This window comes from Anas acuta, chromosome 1 (genome assembly GCF_963932015.1).
Source record: "Anas acuta chromosome 1, bAnaAcu1.1, whole genome shotgun sequence".
In the NCBI taxonomy this organism is placed as follows: domain Eukaryota; kingdom Metazoa; phylum Chordata; class Aves; order Anseriformes; family Anatidae; genus Anas; species Anas acuta.
In genome coordinates, this window is record NC_088979.1 from 118,395,926 (window position 1) to 118,414,584 (window position 18,659).

The following is an 18,659-nucleotide window of genomic DNA, read 5'->3' on the forward strand; positions in this document are numbered from 1 at the left end:
CTGGACTGTCTCAATATTTGGATGGTTGATGTGGTTGATGTTGTTCAAACTGCTGTAGGCAATGCTGCTACTGCCTCAGCAAGGTGGTCTTTTCTATCCAAATATACTGAATTATGCCAGTGTGGAGTAAGACAAAAAAAAAAGGTGCACTGGATGATTGCATTTTCTTTGTCCCTTTCTTCCTTTCTTTTTTTTTTCCTAGCTAAATCTAAATACTATACTTCCAGAATTTTCTAGTATAATGTCCAATTTTTCTGCTGTAACCTGTTACATTTCAAAGAAAGCTAACACTCAATATATTATATTACACTAATTTGATGAAAAATAACCAGAACAAAAGAATCTCCAATAAGCATAATGGCAGAAAGGCTTGATATTTCCAGCTGTCATGCTGGCCAGTCTCAAATTCAACCTCATTCAACCTCTGTGGATATTTTGTAGGTATTACAAGCCTAAGCAGGTCACTTACATGCCTCTGTCATAATCCTCACATCAACTTCACAGCTGCGGGTAGCCATTATTATTTGTTAAATAATTTGAGTATTAACAGTGAAACTAATGCTTGAATGAAAAACTGGTATCAGATGTGGCCTTTTTTCCCCCGGCTACTTCTCTGGTTTTCTGGATATTTGGTCTGTTTTTATTAAAAATGTTTTAGAACAAACAAACAAGCAAACAAACAAAACCATGAACTTCAAACTTCATCAGAGTTGTTTTAAAGAAGATGATTTTTTTTTCATGCAAGTCTATTGCTTAAGTCCATTTGATGGTTATGTCTTCAGACACAGAATTAAGTTTGAAGTCCTGGCAATTATTTAAGAATATTCATGCAGGGGTGGATTCTCAGTTATACAGTTTGATTTCTATAAGCACTTCAGAATATAATTTCTACTCCACTTCTGTTTCCGTCTTGTTTTACCATTTCTCTAATTTGCACACACCAAATAGAGGGTCTCTGCCCATGTTTTTTTGCTTTTTATGGAGAGTTCCTTTTCTTCAGGAGACATACAATAGCTGGGAAAATACTGTCCTTTTCCTGTCTTAAATTGCTGTGTAGGTGACAATTCGCTTTGAACCAACTCCTTACTCTTGGAAGTGGATAAGCTGATTCTTCTGGATAATTTGTATGTCAATTTATTACACTAAATGTGCTAATTCTTGAAAAATGAAAACAGCTCTCAAAAGCTGTTGTAAATACAAGAATTAGTACATCTAGACTTTTTTTTTTTGTCATTTTGCAAATGTTCATTTTTGATTCATTAATAAACTTGATCTGGAGGTTATTATCCTCCTTTGAAGTAACAGAGAATTTCTTAAGAAACCTGAGAATAGAAAAGATGCCTCCTCCCTGTTCCTGATGTAGCAATCATAGTTGTTATTCTCAAGTTCCTCATCTGCAAAATAATATGAAGCACACTAACTAAGTAAAGAGGTTCAGATGCTGCTATTCGTAGATATTTCACGATGATGGTTTGGATTGCTACCAGATGACAGTTTGCTGGTGAACAAGTACCAACAGCAAGAACACGTACAGAGAGAGATATCAAAGGCTATTTGAGCATCATCATGTCTGATAAAGTGAATACGTACTCTCAGAAACTGGCAACTGGCAGCCTGGAACATTGCTGGGTGTCTTTTGACACACAAATCACTGATCATATGATGGATGGTTCTCATAACTATGATGAGATCAGTAAGATGCTGCTCATCTTCCCTTAGGTCATCATTACTTGACCAAGTATATCTTCATGAAGCTGAGGAATAAATGACACTTTTTTTTTTTTTTTTTTTTTTTTTTTTTTTTTTTTTTTTTTTTTTTTTTAAAGAGGATGTCAAAGCACAAGGATCAGGATCAGTGCAGAATCTAATCAGAATGATGCTGGAGTTCAGTACACCCCAGTTAGATCAAGGAAATGAACAGATGTCCATGGAATCAGGTTAACACAACATGCAACTTCTTTGTATCTGGATCACTTTGGGGCATTTTTGCTTTGTATTTACCCAAAGATAACAGCAGGTAATCCTTCAATATTGTGTGAGCTCCACCTGAATGGGTAGTGCTCTGGAAGTAAAAAGAGCATCCTACTGCAGCTACTTGTCCTACAGTACATGCCTATCTTACTGCAAAGCACCTTAGTATTGTCAATACTGTTACATGGTGTTGACAATATGATAGAAAGGCTCAAGACTGGTAAGAAGACTTTCTTCCATGAAAAGGTCTATTTTTGACAAAAAATCTACCTGCTTCTCTCAAAACTCCTGAAGACATTCAAGTGGAGCAGAGATTAATTGCATTCCTCTTAAGTGGGAATACTGCTTGGGGGAGAGATACATGAAATCCCTCCACCTCCAAAAACCAGATGACATATAGACAGACAGACATGTACATAACCTGCGGGAGGAGGAGGAAGACTGAATCATCAGCAAGCTGTGGGTAGGGATATGAGAAGAAAGCCCAGCAGTGGGTACTGAGGCAGAGGGCAGAACAAATCAATTATTATCTATAGATTGACAGGTACCATTAACAGCTTCTAACGTGAAAATGTCCCAATTCTACTTTTTTTTTTTTTTCTGTTACCCAAAAGGACTTAAAAGATCAGTGGCCGACCTACCTTACAGAGAGAAAGCAGAGAGCCAGTACAAGCAATACAAACTTTATACACATGCCTGAAATAACATGAAGCTCCTGTGTAGCTGGCTGAGATGGGAATGGAGGAGCACAAAGAAGCCCTCAGCTATAGAATAAGCCTGACTTAAAGAAGCAAGTGTGTGACTCTAGCCTTACAGGTCAAGAAACAAAGGGAAATGACATCTTCATGGTCACACACCAAAGCACCGTTAGAGAGGGATTTCGGCTCTGGGTTTCCACGTGCCTATCCAACATGAAGCTAGCTTGTTGCTTCCATCAAAACTGCCTTGCACACAGCTACCTGACGCTGCCAAAGCAGAGCAGGGATAAACTGGTGAGTTTGTACAAATGTTGATGGCATGCAGTCCCCGCCACAGAAATAAACGGCTGCACCGCTGCTGCAGGAAGTGCTCACACAAGAGGTGTGCCTGTCGAGTCCCTGAGTATCATTAACACTTTTTATCGATACCATGAAGTTCTGCAACAAAAATAATAGGATTTGTCAGGGACCGTTATGAACCGCCCCTGCTGGATAAATACATAATACATGATGGCAAAGGTCTGATGGGACTTTAATCAATTGCCTTTCTGAGTCAAATAAATGTCACATTAGACGTAAGCCATGTTGTATTCTGTGGGGGCCTCTGCTCCCCTCGTCTCACAGGCCTGACACTGCCACGGGGAGCTATGCACGCGCATAGACTCCTACTTATTTGTAGCAAATATATCAGAGGAAAACGGGAACAGCACGTTGTAAATTACAGATTTGGGACACCTTATAATGAAAGGAAAAGGGGAATGGAAAGAAATATGGGGAGATCACTGGCATGAGAGGTCAGCTCAAATACGTCTCCTTGGTAGTTGGCATTGTCATATCACCTTTGGCAGTCACTGCAGCATATCTCATGTTTTTGCCCATAGGGCGGGGGAGAAACAAGTCTGCCATTTCTTTCTGCATAGCAAAAGTACCGAGTCAACTTTAAATGTTAAAGTCACATATTTTAGCTCTGCCATCAGCAAAAGAAAGCTCTTTGTTTCAGCATGCACCTGAAAAAATTCTGAATGTCTCTTTGCACTTCAGCATGCCTTTGAAGAAATTCCAACAATCAGAACTCAACTTGAACTAAAAGTTGCAGTTTAATTTCTCTCCCAAATATAAAAATGCTATTTTTTCTTACTGTGTTATGCCTTTTTTTTTTTTTTTTAAATTTTAATTCCAAGCAACACTTTAACAGCCATCTACTTTCCTCTCTGAACATGTAGTAGACACGAATTTAAATTGCAAAATGGAGATCTGAAGTAACACAAAGTCCAGACAGATTTGGACATGGAGTTCTAAACATAAATTTAGAAGTCCTCATTATTTTTGGCAATAGCTCCAGCTTGAACACCCCAAAACAGTGGCTTAAAATGCTGGTGGACATTTGGAAAACTTTGGTCTATCTTTACTTTAGTAAATATTATGATGTGGTAGTTCTATATTTCCCTTTATATCACAACAAAAAGCTTCATTGTTACAAAACAGTAGATTTCACTGCCAATATGTATTAAAAACTCAATGCAAAATGTAAACTTTTGTTCTAAATTCACAAAACCATCACAGATTAGAGCCTGGCAAGATTAAAAACTAAAAGAAAACAAACAAATTCTCCCTAAGTTTCATTCCCCGTGTCCCCAAAAAAGAAAAAGCAAAACTCAAATGATTATTTTTTTTAAATCTTCCTGTTCCAGTTCTTAAGAACACAATTATCTGGATTTATGTTGTATTTTCTCCAATGAAAAAAGTCACTGCACTGATAACTTAAATAGCAGCAGCCAAACGCAAGTGAAGGAGAACAGGCAAAAACAGAACCCTACCTAATATTTTCCAAAGAAACTACTAACAGGTTTTTAGTTCTGATATTGTTAGGTGTCAAGATGAATACAGCATATTTAATTTACCCAGATAAGAAGAGCAGGTTGGTATTAGGTTGGAAAGGACTGGGGTAAGGAAGGGTTCCATGCCATGAGGGCAGGTATCAGCAGGGATGGGCTGAAATGCTAGTTGACTGATTCCTACACTTGTTTAACTCTTGCACAGCACGGAATACGACACGCTTTATTCTCAGAGCTCAACCACACAATACCCATCACATCAAATATGTCCCCAGATTTAACAGGAGTCCTCCAGAAATGCACATATTAATTCCAGATCAATTGATCACACAATGTCACTGAACTAAGCCTGAGTCCCATAAGCTGATGCTGCATTATAATTCTGGACTGCTGCACCAGTATAACAACTCGATATTGACTCTTGTGGCCAGTAACAGAGACGTTCACAAAGGCTCTCTACTGCCCTAAACGGAACTTGAACAAAATGTGTAACTCATATTAATGAAAAGTATAAAATGTTTGGTAACAAATACTTACAGAAGAGACAGGAGAGGTTCCTTCGGAGGAAGGCCACAAACTGATTGTGAGTGATCTGTAACGAAAAGGGAGAAAAAAAGAAGAAATTATGAATTTAAGTGATAATAAACACTCTAAATGATATCAAGATAAAAAAGGGATCGAGGAGACTCACAGATGGTAGCAGTTCCCACAGGAGAGAAAAAAAGTGCTTAAAATCCACAAAATGTATACATTTTGGAAGTTTTGAAATTACCTGACCCCAAAACTATATAGCTGAGAAAGCTGTTAATGGCTGAGGAGCTTTTCAGTCCTGTGACAATTTCAAGCCAGCAGAGACTAAATATCCTCTGGTGGCTGTTCAACAGTCTCCATGAAATAGGCTTGTGGCTCCTATGGACAAATGCTCTTATCACAAAAACACTGCCAGATTTGAATGGCATCCTTCTTAGCAGCCGTGCCAGATGATATAGGCCTCTGAAACAGAACTCGCCTTCTTGATCCTGACCTTCACAGAAGAGGGGTTAGGCATATTATTAGGGCTGAGGATGCTTACATTACAGCTGATAGCTGCACAGAAAAATTGTGTTGTCTTAGTTCCTTCTGTCAACACAGTATCTTTTGGACTTGACAGATTTGTTACCCAGAGACTCCTAAGAAAAAACCAACACAACAAACGGATGTATCAAAGCGGAAAGGCTAAAGGATTACAAACTTTTGGTAGACTAAAGGTCTGGTTTCTCAAGTCTACTAAGGAATACTAAGCTATATGACCAACACATTGTGCAAAACGTATTAACATAGGATTAAGGAATAGACAAAATGAATTAAAACTCTGAATTGTAAGAAGAAGATACACGCCTATTTGACAACGAAAACAAAGGCAGATGCCCCCAAAGTGTTTTATGCTACAAATCAGTCCTGTCCTGCCTTTCCTTCATCAAGCTGAAATAAATTCAGGCAGTCAGACCAGACAGTGTTCTCTGAAAGATTGCTGGTCTGGGGACCAGAAGCACGGTGCATAACATCCCCGGGATCCATACGGTGCTCTCTAGTACTTAATTCAAGCCATGGCTCTCATCTACTGTTTCCTGTCCAGGTATGGGGAGAGATTAGCTCATTACTCAAAGCAATTAAAAATATTCACAGAAGTACAAACCTAAGTTGAGATAGCGAAGGAAAATGAGGAGCTGTCACAGGAGAGAAAGAAGGAAGGCAGGTAGAAAATTTATTCGGAGTTATAGCTATTATTTGTAGGAATTTTGGGCTTGGTAGAGGAGAGTATGAGAGAAAGCATGAATGCTTATCTAGTGTTTGGTCATCTACCCAGGAAGGTAGAAGAAATACACAAAGAGCAGAGAGAATCATCAAAACTGCAGGTCAGCAAACAAGATATTTATAGCATTTGTTGGATAGACTATCCTGAGAGGCGCTATTTAGCTGCAAGATTTCTCTTTAAAGAAGAGAGAAAACTGATTACTCCCACATTTAAGAAAGATTTGAATGAGACAGATGACAGGATGGATTCTGCCCAGACTGAAGAGCTGAAGTGTCCCAAGATATGAGATGGTCAAGATCAGGCTGGTAGAGAACAGGTCACTATTTATGTTATTTTCAAGAATCCGTAACTGATAAACTTTAACAGTGAAGTTCGGGTAGAAAAAAACATCCTTTGCTAAGCATGTATCCCTTATTTGCATTTTAGATGGCTCCTAAACATGAGGCTCACAGACACATCTGGAATAGACTGTATGCAAAGGACTGCTATGGCTGCTATTTGGGAAGTACTTTTTTAGGGTTTGGGGCAGCTGGGACACTGAGCTGCACCATAACAGAACCTGAGACAAAAAGTCTGAGCCAAAGAATGTGTCTTGGAGCCCCAGAGCTTAAAAAAAAAAAAAAAAAAAAAAAAAAAAAAGACAAGAAAAAAAAAAAAGTAGGAGGCATCCAGCATGGGAAAAAAAACACAGAATGGAAAATTTTAGCCTAGTGGTTAGAGTTTGGCTGTGTTATAAGCAATATAAAACAAGTTCTCTTAAGGGAAAGCGTCAAGCAACTTTGATGACATGGATGCCAAAGAATTCTACAAATTATGGTCTGAGACTCTGGAGGTGCTGAGTAATGACTTACACCAGCATTACCATAGAATTTGCTGTAAGGAATGAACAAGACTGTCATACCTAATTAAAACTGTAGGGTAATTTTAGACAGGAGGAATATACTAGAAGCTGCAAACTAGAAGCTGGCAAATCGTCAGAACTGAAAGACCATAATTTTTTAAATGATCGCAATTGGTCCGGACACTTGATTACAAGTTTTGTTCAAAAGAAAATACATAAAAACAAAACTTTCCATGTAACTATTTGGAAAACAAGATGTGTCTGAGGAAACTATGATTCATTCCAGGTTAGATAACTGCAGCACACGTATGCTGGAGAGAAGTGGGCCAAGTTCTGTTCTCACAGCATTGTGTAGACTCGGTTGAAGCCATGAGCAGAACTGGGGTGAAACTTTTCATCATATGGCACTCTTTGTCACTAGAGATGAACATAACCTAATTACACTATATTAACACAGTAGATTTCTTCAAGATATACTATTACATGATAGATAAAAAATGAAGTCTAAGAAAGCTGACCATTTTTCTCAGTCCTCCAAGTTATAAGCAGAATAATTACCCTTCTCTACTTATGCCATTTGTTTCCCACCCAGTATTGCTCTATCTGGTGGGGTGGAGAAAAGGAATCCACTGATCTTTTTCATATTCATTTCCCAGTGTTAATTAATCATTATTACTTGGAAGCTGTTTTGGCCATCAGACAGGATAGCCAGGGGCTAATCTTAAATCTGCCCTTGTGTCATTGTGGCCAAATTCAGCCCACTTTCTCTTTCTTTGCCTTGTGAATAAATTCCATTTAAATCACAAAGACTAAGAGACAAGTAAGGCCTAAACATTAAGGATATTTAGGAATCTATCTCCCCATGATTTTAATGAGAATTAGGCTTCTAAATGTTCAATGATTTCTACTTACGGGGAGTTAAGATAGTGAAATCCAGTCATCTGAGCTACTTTATGTATGTGGGTAATAGATTTATGAGTCTAAATACAATTTTCAAAGGTGACTTAGGCATTCACATCAAAATGTATTGGAAGTTAGTAAAATTTTGGCTGTAAACCACCTGGGGATTTCAGAATGTTTTACCTGTGTTAACTTACATAGCAATTACTTTCAATTAAATTAACATCTGAGGTGCCAAAGGCATTTTTGCAATTGGCATTTAGTTGCTTCTAACAATTTATTCATTAAGTGGCTTGAGTTAACCTGCTTTGAGTGCCTTCTTCTTAGTGGTAAATCAGGACAGAGATTCTGCTTCATTTGTGCAAAGTGATTTAGGTTCTTTCGGATGTATTGCATTACCAAGATGAGAAATGATTTTCATTCAACCCCTTTGCTGGCAAAAAGGAGGCAGGTTATGAACTACCTTAAACAGGGAAGAGTGGCAACAGATTCAGATAATCCCAACCCGACTGCTCCTCCCTCAAAACTTTTTCAGCCTTTACCAACAAGGAACCAGCAAAGGGCACAGATTTATATGACACCTACTCAGGGTATTGAATCTGAGATGTAGAGTATTGCCATACCCCTTTCTTCTGGATGCACTGCACCTGCTCTGTATATAAACTAGAATTTAATCCTAGCAGAAGATGAAGACAATAATTTACTAGAGAATCCCTCAGTTCAAAGGAGGCCAAACTGAGCCACTGCCATGATGGGAAAAAATGGTAAAACGGGAGGCTGTTTCAGCTGAAATTCAGCAGAGCTCTCTAAATGATCTGAGGGGGCAGAGAGGCTACACTGACATAGCAGAGACATGTCTCTGACATAGCAGAGACAGATTACAGCAAAATTAAATTGAGGATTTTAGTGGATATAATTGTTGTTTTTATATATTAATGAACAACAATAATACGTGATTCTAAACTGAATACCAGGTTTGACATTTAATCTGAGCGCTCGTACTATCCATAAATGTTCATAAACGTCACAAGACCCCAACCCTTTGATTGAATTACAATCCAGTATGCAATTTAGGAAACATGGATTAATCTACATAGATTTATATTTCTCCAGGTTACATTGTTATTTGTTGATTTATACCCTTTCCCCTTAAGTGTTCTTTTCATCGAGAATCCAGGAAAATACATGCAAATCTTTAATAGGAGAGCAAAGGAGAGCAGCTCAAGATCCAGCGACTAGCAGCAGATGGAAACTTAGTTCAGTGAAACCTATACTAATTATCATTCGCTTTTTGAAATCACCTCTGCTAATGGCCAGCAAGATCTTAGTCCCTGTGATATCTCCTATTACCTCTGCATTAACTCTTACTACAGCCAACAATCACCTAACAAGTTTCTTGGCAAAGCTGTGCAATTAAACTGCCTTTCAATCATCTTGCTGAGGAATCCAGAAATGGAAACTGCTTTAGTATTACAAGTTAATTGCAAAAATGCAAAGGAAGGCAGTTAAATGTTATGTTACCATCCATCTCTGGGGCTCCCAGCACAAGAAATACATGAACCTGATAAAGTGGGTCCAGAAGAGAGCCACAAAGATGATGAGAGGGCTGGAGCACCTCTCCTATGAAGAAAGGCTGAGAGAGCTGGGGTTCCTTAGCCTAGAGAAGGCTCTGGGGAGACCTCATTGTGATCTTTCAAAACTTAAAGGGGGCTTATAAGAAAGATGAAGAGAGACTTTTAACTGGGATAATAAATCACTAATAAAAGTGATAGGACAAGGCTTAATCGTTTTAAACTAAAAGAGGGTAGGTTTAGATTAGGAAGGAATTCTTGTCATGAGGGTGGTGAGGCACTGGCACAGGCTGCCCAGAGAAGCTGTGGATGCCCCATCCCTGGAGGTGTTCAGGGCCAGGCTGGATGGGGCTTTGGGCAACCTGGTCTGGTGGGAGGTGGCCCTGCCCATGGCAGGGGTTGGGACTGGGTGGGCCTTGAGGTCCCTTCCAACCCAAACCATTCTCTGATTCTGTGATACCAAAAGTATGAGAACATCTTAGCCACAGATGTCACATGTGAGGTAGGGAACTACATCAAACAAAGTGACATGTAGATGAAAATGATCTTAAATATCTTCTTTTCCTTCCTTCCTTCATTCCTTCTTTCCTCTTTCCTATCTTTCTCTCTCTCTCTCTCTTTCTTTCTCTGTGGTCATGCTACTTGAGGTGACCACCTCTTTTACCAACCAAAATATCTAGAATTCCATTGCCATCTATATTAATAAGCTTCACTGCACAATGGTATCTGCTTGGGGACTGATAATGACACCTACTTAAACAATGTGTTAAAGCACAGAACAAACCAAAAGGCCAACCAGGCAGTAGCACTTCTTGACATCCTCAGAAGCCTTATCCTGCTCCCTTTGAAATCAACAGTTTTCTCAAAGGATTATATAGGCCAATTCCCATTTTCCTCTGCATTTTCACTTCTGTATGCCTATGAGAAGAGGGACAATGCCACAGTGGAGCCCTTGTAGTTGTGAATTCATTCATTCATTCATACATATATTAAGAGAAGGACTGGCTGCTTTATCTAATTAGAAGGGAAATAAGCATCACTCTGTTGACTTAGTGCTAGGGAAGCGATGAACTGAAGAGATGGTTTTACAAGTGACAGCTTACTCCAGTGAGGGAGAAAGCACAAATGGAAGAGGGTACTGCAAATTGGGCTTGAGGGGCAGTTATATGGTCATGTATCAAGTGTTAGCTTACTGCACTGGAGAATCAAAATAAAATGATTTTTAAAAAATGACAAGGATTATTTGTAAGTGTTAGAATTACGGTATATTACACTGGAATGTAATTTCACATGCACTTTGGTTATGAATCATTTAAAAAAATTGAATGTACTCCTTACTAAACGTGTGCACACTTCTTTTAATGAAATAAAAAAAAAACAACAACAACTAGTGGTTCTGCAGAGAATGTAACAGAGACCCGAGAACAATTTTGAATCACAAAATGAGGATATGCCCATTACTCGTTTTCCAAAGATTGTTTAGATTGTTTCTTTAGAAGATACAGTCCACAAAAGGTAACAGAAAGGGTTAACTGGCTTCTTATTCCTCCCTTAAACTAGAAGACAGAAAGCCTTGCTGTTTACCTTATCACATATTCTAATGGGTTTATGAATAGCCATATCTTATGTTTTCTTTAATTAGTATGTAAGTAACTACTTAAAATAGTTGTTAAATCTGGACCAGAAAGCGTAATAAAAGGAGAGTAGTGATTTTGTTTTTCAATTAAAAATAGCTAAAATGTTAGCCTTGTCTTTTTCAAATTAAGAAATATGCAATGGGCAAGGGATACTTTAAATATGTGCTATGCATGCACGCACACACAAATGCTTTTATAAACCAGAAACTTCACGGACCCTTAACTAGAAAATACAAAAGAAGTCTTGAAGGAATAGATTTTTCAACACACATTGTTTGCCAGGAGGACTGGATAATATTATATTTTGATAAGACCAAAGAAATTAATCCAAAGTTTGGACTTTTATGTTTCTGTAAGCTAATTCAAAACGACACCAAGTCAAAGAGCTGTCTCGTTCTGTCGCTAACTCAGCCCAAAATAAGTCCTACCAGCTGTTCTCAGTGAAAACAATGAGGTAGATGAAATAAGAAAAGGACTCTCTTACATTTGCAGACTGAACTCTAATTAATATCCATCAGAGGTCTCCAGCTCCCCAAGAAGAACTTCAGTCAAGAAAGGTCTCTATATAAAGCACCTCTGAGGAAAACATCTTTCAAAGAAGAGCAGGAGAACTCTCAGAAGCAACATCACATTACAGCTTCAACAGCAGCTGCTGTGAGGTTCAGGGTGAGAGCAAAATGAGCAAAAAGCCACTCCCCCCCCTCAAAAAAAAAGGGTTAAATATATAGTTGTTTTAAAATTTAAATGTAGCATTTTGAGCGTGCATCTTGACCTAAAGATGGCATGAAATGTTATTATGATTAATTTTCAGTAACTCTGACTACTGACTGTGTCTTTGAGGATTTTGTAAAAATAAGGGAAACCAGGACGTTGGGTTGGCAGGTACCTCCCAGCACAGCCTGGCAGGAGAAGGAAGCTGCCCACCACCACCCATCTTGTGCCAGGACACTGCTGTGCACCACTGCCCCAGAGATGGGCACAGGCAAGCAGGTGCCATGCTTCTCATGTGCCTGGGGATTAAATCTGGGAAACTACCTGGGAATGGAAATAGATTACCCGGGAATGAGCAGCCATCACCAGAATAACCCATACTGCCTACTTCTGAGTGCCCAGGGGTGCTGTGCTGTAGCATATCTTCTGCTTCCCTGCTTGGAGGTTTGCAGCTCCAGTGCACAGTCCACATTCCCTTCGCCCTTTCTTAAGTACCTGTCCTGAATTCAGCGGTGCCCAAAAAGTTGGACTACACGGTACAAGAAAGTACAGTCAAATAACACCAAACTATTTAAGCAGCCTACACTTGGGTAACTGAAATGTTAAGCTGAAAAAGTATGGTACTAGGAACCAAATGCATCTGTATTAATAAAAGCAATTAGTGAAGTTTGGCTTGTTGTCTCCTATTAATAATGAGATAATTGCTCTAAACTCTAGTGATACATATAAATAGGTTACTGATATGAGGAAGTGACCCTGGAAAATGAGTTTAAGTTATTGGTTGGGAGCTTTCTGTTGCTAATTACTTTCTTTCTGGGTATTGATGTTCCTCTAGGATGATCTGATAAATCTAGCAATGTTGTGATCACTCCTCTAAATGGTATCTTTGGATCATGCGTGGTCCCAAGAGCCATGACACTCCAGTGTACTTTACGTAATTTATTTCCAAAGTGAGACGTGCTGACTCTCCATAATATTTCTTTCATTTTAACATCTGACTAACATTCAATTTGGGACATAAGTACTCCGATATATCATTTTTCCCTGAAGGCACTGCAGATCAGAACTAAAGGGCACTGAGTTTGCGAGCACCACGAGGCTCAGATAACAGGGTGGGCACTGCAAAGCTTGGCTGAGGCAAGCTGCAAGGGAACTGGAGGGCAGTGCAGAGCTCTCAGAAGCCCCAGCCTGAGGTTATGCTGAACCTGAAAAATCCACCTTGCTCTCTTTGGAGAGAGCTGTGTACTCTGTATAGTGTTTTAGGACTTGAATATGAGGGTGTCTGTGAAATCAGGAACCAAGTGGCAGCAAGATCATTATGGAAAAGTGTAACGATGTCAAATCCCTAATCACAATCATTTAAAGAAAATGTCAGGATGTTTTCCTAACGGCCTACCCAGAAGAGAAATCATGACGTGAATATAAGAAGACCTATAGGAAAATGCTATTCTGACAGATACCAGGAGGAGCAAAGCCTTGAAAGGTACCATACGGCTTGTGCTCTCTTCTTTACAATTTGTACAGCCTCAAACATACACTGTGTTCTTGTGACAGGATGCAATGCTTGGAACTAGACAAAAAGCATTACAGAAAATATTTCATTTTCCTTTAAACCCCTACAGGCCCACTGAAGTCACCAGGGTTATGCAGCTGTGCTGGTGTGTGCAGTAGTAAGCCCTCAGCATCTATAAAAACAGGTGAAATATGTGCCCTTTCTGAATTTTCCAGAAGGATGTCCAACTTTTTTTTTTTTCCTAAAAGGCCATAATCAATACTTTGGAATTTATTTTTCACCTGCTTCTGTTCACTCTATGCCTATTAAAGTAAATCAAAACTACCATATAAAGACCCACTAAAACAGCTTCTGGGAACAATACTCTTCATTTTATATTCGGTATGAGAACAGCGTACTCTATAGCATGCAGTTAGTTTTGTGACACGTGCCCTGAAAATTGAGTTTCAGGGGAACTAAATTTTTCGTTGCCTTTTTAGATGGGGATGGGTGCCTGAAGAGGCAAGAATGTAGTCTTATATCAACGAATCTGATTCCTCTTAACATCGAATCCGATGTCATTTTATAGGATCCTGTCCCTAAATTTAACTGTTACTGCAGATTTATCTAAACAACCTTTCTCTTTCATTCCTTATAATAATTATTATATATAATAATTATTAATAATATTATTATTATTTTTATCATTCCTTACAGAAAGAGGGCTTTAAGTGGTGCAGCAGCCAGGTAGCTTAGATGGTCATTTCACTCCAAATCTTGAGTCTTAACTAGGGTGACCATTTGATAATTTAGAGAACAATACCAGCTATTTGGCTGAATCAATTTATTCCAAAATGTAATTGAAAAGAAAAGATGCATGTCCCAGTCAGACATAATATTAAAGTAACCACACTGTAAGTCCCTAGCAGCTTTTCTAATTGGTCTCATTATCTGAAGTGACACTGTTCCAGTCCTGAACTTCCTTTCTTGAAACACCAAAACATTTTGAGGTATCTCAGCCTGGCAATTTCATCCAGTCAACAAGTGGAAATAATATTTATAAATGAATGGTGGGAAGGGCTTCAAGAATATCTGACTTACTTTGGGAGTTTTCCAAATTTTCCAGGTTTATCCAAATCAATACAATTCATCCAGGGGGGAACTAACGTGCCTTGAAGCTCTGGAGCTCAAAATGCATAGTCACCGGAGTTTTATTTACTGAAAGATATCTGCCAACGAGCTGAATGCTACATTTTGCTTTACAGAAGTCATCCTTATTCCTATTTTATGGAATGAACAAATGAAAGGATAGGAAGCTAAACTGATCTTGAAGTCGATCAATGCTAAATGATAGGAAGCACAGGAACAGCACACAGCTGCACCAGGGGAGGTTCAGACAAGACATTAGGAAAAATTTCTTTACTGTAAGAGTAGTCAAACACGGGAACAGGCTTCCTAGTGAGGTGGCTGATGCCCCATGCCTCTCAGAGTTCAAGAGACATTTTGATGATGCCCTCAATAACATGCTTTAACTGTTGGTTAGTCCCAAAGTGGTCAGGTAGTTTGACTAGAAGATCCTGGTAGGTCCCATCCAACTGAACTACTCTATTCTATTCTGTAAAGCAAAACTGAGAAATGATCTCACATCTTCTGATGCCCAGTTTAGAGCTTTAGCCACATGAAGTGAGAATAAAAATCCTTAAGGAAACCTGAAAAGCCATCTGCATACTGCTTTCAATGAAGAAAAGCTGATCCCTTTGATTGCTGAAGCCAAGCCGAACAGCAGACACAGAGATTTCACAAAGTCTCTTAGTGGCGAGCCGTAGTTTACATTATTTATCAGCTTTCCTACAAAGCGTAAGTGTCCATTTCACAAAGACAAAACCAAAAGCAAACAATTCCAAGAACTCATCCAAACCCAGTTTACATAGTTCACTGCATCCATTTGTTTCAGAAAAGTAAACCTTTCTTTATGGGTTGGGTTTGAATATAATCATTATACCATTTTCCCAGATCAACTGAAAATGCAACAAGTTACAGCAATCAAAAGGAAGTTCACAGGTGAGTCAGTTTAAGAAGCAGCACAATAAACTGACATTATACTATAAGAACATGTCACTTCTATAGATGGACTCTATCTTGTAAAGCAAGTGCAAAGTTACATTCAACGTTAGTTTGGGAGACAAGTGGGTGGAGGAGGAAAGAATCAGATCCAAGGGATACTGTATAGCACAAGAGCAATGCTAGCTTTATTTTGCAACCCATTATTTTCATAAGAACATGAATCAAAGAGATAAACTATGCCAATTTCTTCATAGCTGACTTGTTACAGGATATTGTTTGAGTCTTCACTAATGACTCCTTGAGGTTGGTTATTACTGTGATTAGGAGTTGGGAGGATAGAGGTCTGAGACCTTTCAAAGGAAACATTTTGTTCAGAACTGTTACAGAAAATAAAGTCAGCATTGCAGTAACTTTAACAACCCAACCAGAATAATGGTCTGTGCATGCAGACTGCACTTTTGCTATTTTAAATGAGGGAGATAAACTCTACATAAGATGGGAAGCCGAGATAACCAGCTATTCAGTCTTGGGGATCAGAAAGCTGTCAGCCTGAGAAATATGAGTATCTGTGGAAACACTCTGGAAAAGGAAGGATGGTGAAGTTATTAGCAGGTGGGGGGAAAAAAAAAAAAAAAGGCTTTAAAATTTGCTTTTGGTTTGTGGCAAAGATAAATACATTAAGGAATCTGAGATGCTTCTGTACCTTTGGCAGCATACTGAGATTTCTCTTTATGCAAAAGCAGGGTGTATGCAATGCTATTCCGCTCTGACAGTTATCCCAAAAAGACCAGTGGTCATGCCCATCACTGAGGTCAGCATGAAAACTCCTACTGGCTTCATGAAGAACAAAGCAGAGGTAGTTCTACACTACTGCGTGCTAGTTTGTGGCAACGGCAGATAAAAAGCACTGCTTGAAGATGAGGGCAGGTTTTGTGGGATCTGGTCCCCTGCAGACTCCTTGGTCAATTTAGTCATAAAACCTTAGTATTCTCATGCCACAAAACTGAGATTGTAAGAACTCAGTTCCTCAGATGGTATATTGTGAGGGGATGCATTTGAAAATTAAGAATCCTTTTCTTTCCTTATCAACTCTATTATTTACCAGTCATAGCTTTTTTCACCAGCATCTAGCACTTACCAGAACGGCAGGGGAAGGGCCAACACTGTTTGCCCAGACTCATTTGGTACCTTAGAGACAGAGCAAGGTACCTGACAAAGGTATCATTATACCCTGGTGAAATTTCCCTGGAGGATTTTGAGTTAACCACATATTTGAGAACAACTAGGAGTTTTCCTTTGTCAAAACACCCAACAGTTTCCTTGTCAGTGCAAGTGAAACAGTGAAAAATGCTGTGGAGAGCAATGTCTTCTCTAGCCAGAACTTTTTAATACACACAGATATTAACAAACCAACCTGAGTGCTCGATGAGCTAAGCTCGTGTCAATATCCTGAAAGACCCTCCAGGAAAAGTTATGTACTAGTCTAATAAACAGATGCTATTTGCTACGATAGCTATATAGAAAATGCTTGTGCTTCCTCAAAATATGTTTTCCTGGGGAAAGGACAGAGATAAGACACACCATGTAACCTTGCAGATGATCACTGTTTTCTAGCTTCAAAGAAGGGAAACTCATGCAAGCAAACAACCGCTTCCACCCGCACCGTACGAAAGCGATCACTGTGAAGGATTTAATGGAATCAGCTTGTCAAAATGATGAAGCTGAAAAAGCTTTTACAGAATATGTCCATGACAAAAAACTTTAGCATAACGTATATAGTGCAGAGTGGTTTTTGTCATGGCAAAAAGGAAGGAATATCATTAATTTAGACACTAAGTGTAAGGTTCTGCTGAAAACCTCCATGGGATAAATCACAGGAATACAGCCTTGACCAGACAAATGGAGCCAGGCAAGTCCCAGTTCTTGTTAGAAGTTATCGAAAGTGCCATTGAGTTTTTAGAGTCTGTCATCTCCGGTAGATGATAAGAAAAGGGTTGGGCTGTTTTCTTCAGATCTACAAGCATCTGGCTACAGTCTTGCTGAGGCATATACATGATTGGAATCGAAAATGAGCTCTTTTAAAAGTGCTCCTTAAAGGGACCCTATTCATACACAGTACTTTCTCCCCAAATCTTTTATGGGAAAGAAGCTCATTACGGTCACACAGACAAATGCTGTATAATCTTTCACCCTGTCCACTAGCGATGTGTTCAATCCAATTTACAGCACTTCCCGCTATTCTAGTTCTGGACTCCCCACACAGCTCTCCTAAATGCATACCCATCCTGACCCACTGCTCCCCACCTGCTGTTCTTTCAATTTCAGGCTTCCCTGGAGCACTGACTGCCATTCATGCCTAATAGCAAGGTGGAGCAACTTGATTATACAACTCTGAAAAGTAAAATTTCTGTGCCTTTTGTGCTCAAATGCCATAATTAAGATACGTATTATCGTATGTTGGAATGCCCCGAGATAGCAACGCAGTGGCCTTCACTTCAGGAAATGACATTTTGTACCCGTGACAATTTATATTCATCGAAAAAAAACCAAAAGTTTCTGATTGTAGCTCCTTTAAGCTTCCTCCATAGCTAGCTGATCCATCTATCCCTGTTCCTTGCCTCCATCTCCACGTCAGCACTCAAGGAAGTAGAGGTTGGTAATAAGTACAGAAACATTTTCAGGGAATCATTTACTTGGCTTATTCATGTCCTTTGCTTTTGGAATGTCCACCAGCAGACTGCATATATATATATTTTATTTTTTTTTCAATGCAGCCTATTTTTTTTTTATCTACCTTGGGCAATACTGTTCACTAAGCACCTGCAGTCTGCTTCAAGTACTTGACATTTGGACAGGGGTGCAGAGGTGGGATCAAGCAATGCAATCAACCACGTCACACAATAGGTGAACAGCATTGTTTTTGCTTCCTGACTGGATTAATGTTAAACCCTTGAGCCCTGAAACCATGTACTCAAGCCTGTGCTTAACTTCAAACGTGTGAATGCAATGGGACTCAAGCATGTAATTAAAATTTAACCTTTATTTCAGGTTTTACTAAGTAGAAATGGACTTACGCATGTGCTTAAATGACTTGCTTTGCAGAGACAATTTATTGAGCTGAAATAAGAATTGGGAAGAAGAGAT

At 39.1% G+C, this 18,659-nt stretch overlaps 1 protein-coding gene across 48 annotated transcripts in view; it reads right to left on the bottom strand.

Moving 5' to 3' along the window:
• ZBTB20 (zinc finger and BTB domain containing 20) overlaps positions 1-18,659 on the bottom strand; it is a 526,186-nt gene that overhangs the window by 137,019 nt on the left and 370,508 nt on the right. For all 48 annotated transcript variants that reach the window (XM_068697248.1, XM_068697214.1, XM_068697255.1 and 45 more), the window contains one exon: positions 5,042-5,096. The gene's annotated coding sequence lies outside the window, so the exon portion shown is untranslated. The remainder of the gene's footprint in view (positions 1-5,041; positions 5,097-18,659) is intronic.